The sequence below is a fragment of the Austrofundulus limnaeus genome, unplaced genomic scaffold, assembly GCF_001266775.1.
Source record: "Austrofundulus limnaeus strain Quisiro unplaced genomic scaffold, Austrofundulus_limnaeus-1.0 Scaffold22, whole genome shotgun sequence".
NCBI classification, from domain to species: Eukaryota; Metazoa; Chordata; class Actinopteri; order Cyprinodontiformes; family Rivulidae; genus Austrofundulus; species Austrofundulus limnaeus.
In genome coordinates this window covers 3,042,989-3,045,018 of record NW_013952424.1, presented here as the reverse complement: position 1 = coordinate 3,045,018, position 2,030 = coordinate 3,042,989, and positions in this window count along the sequence as shown.

Here is a 2,030-nt window from a genome sequence, read left to right as displayed (position 1 = left end):
TCTGGTGAAAATTTCATGTCATTAGCACCTCTAGTAATATATTTACTGAGAAAAATGGTGACGTGTTCAATACTTATTTTACCCACTGTATACTGTATACCCATACATACATACATACAGCGGTGACAAACTCATAGGCCCCGCCGCGCCAGAGCAGATCCAGGCATAGGCACAGAGCCCCCCATCGGCCAAGGCCCGACAGGGCCAGAGGACCCGAGCCCCAGCAGGCAGTCACCAGGCCGGGCCGCCACATGCCCCAGAACCCAGCCCCAGACCCCGAGATCCACCAGCGCTCCGGCACGCAACAGCACACACCCACCAGGGGGCCGAGTAGCACTGGGCCCTCAGACAAATCAGCAGGGGGGGGGGGAGTGGCCCAGACCCCAGCCTAACAAATACACAAACATACACATACACAATTGCACCATCCCACCCTCATCCTCACACCTACTCATTCAAATACATCCAAGAAGGACACCACATTACACTCATACTCCCATGACACACTCTATACCCCCCAAGTCCAGGACATGCACCCACTCCCTACAGGAGTCAGCACACCCAAACCCAGGAGGTACACTTCGCTGCAGCATGCAGAATGGGGCGGGGACGGACCTTTCCGTCAGTCCCATACCTTATATGGAAATGGGACTATTCCATTCCGGAAATGAAGGTTGCTCCTTAAAGACGCAGGATTAAGAGAGCAAAGGAAGAAGAAAGGAAGAAGTTAGAGAGTTTCTTCTATTCACGTTCAAGTACTCAGAGCATTATTTATTAATTTCTTTTATCCACCTCCCCAAACACAGACCCTCAGGTTAACCTCACAGGTTTAATGCCTAAGGTTAACSTCACAGGCCTAATGCCTAAAGTTAGTTTGTTACTGTAATATAATATTAATATCCAAAAACAACAAAGATTTAATAAAGATTTGAAAATGAAAAAGGGACATATCACGTGACATAACACGTTTTGTAGCCATTTCCTTACTGTAAAATTTGTATTTTTAATGTTGAAAGTGTTCGATAGAAAATAGTGTCACTAGCGCCCCCTTCATTTYCGGAATGCAATAGTCCCATTTCCATATAAGGTATGGGACTGACGGAAAGGTCCGTCACCGCCCTGTTCTGCATGCTGCAGCGAAGTGTACTTGAAACCCAGGGGGTAGACCCGTTCATTCTGGGGTGGAGAGGAGCAGACAGCTGAGCCCCAGCCCGGGCCGCACCAGGCCGTCCAGTCAGCCTCCCGCCGTAGAGAAGCCATGCCCACGACCACCCCCATACTGCCAACAGCCAAGTGCACACCACCAGCCAACCACCCACCAGAACCCGGCAGCCACACCGGCCAGTGGCCCATCCATAGCAACCAGCAACCACATTCCAGGAGTCCAAGCGGCGCCAGGGAGGATGGAGCACCAGCCCCAACCCCGGCAACACTCCAAACCCCGAGCCCACCCACAGCCCAGGACCACACCCGGCGGCCCGCCCTTCTTCAGGACCCCCTCCCCAAATGGCAGTCGGGGAAGGGGCAGGGGCGGGGTAGAAAAGACCCCGACACACACACCCCCACCCCCAGATGTACTGTTGTTCTATAGAGCAATTAAAATTGAAAAGAAGAAGAGGCAGAGGCCGGCGTGGTGCCAGTTTCCCCTCCACCACTACTCTAACCCAAAACCTTAGTGTCTACATGCAAACCTTGGGAGTGGGCACAGTCACAGGAGGTGAGGTTTGTACCATCCCGCCACCCATAGTCATAGATAGAGTGCCCACACCAAGTTCTTATATGTGAATGTCATGAAAATGTTAATGTCTAGGATGTACAATAAAATTGGGGCCCTGGTGGTTGTGGCAAATAGAGATGTAAAATTGTTGCTCTTATAATACACCTGCGCMCCAAAAACCCTACATGAGTGGAGTTGAAAATGAAGAGGGTGTAAGTGTGTGGTGAGGGATGAGGACAAAAATAACTGAAGGAGTAAAATGCTCCCACAGGGAGTCAGTTCCCCCGCTGACACCGGTAAGGACCCCCAACCC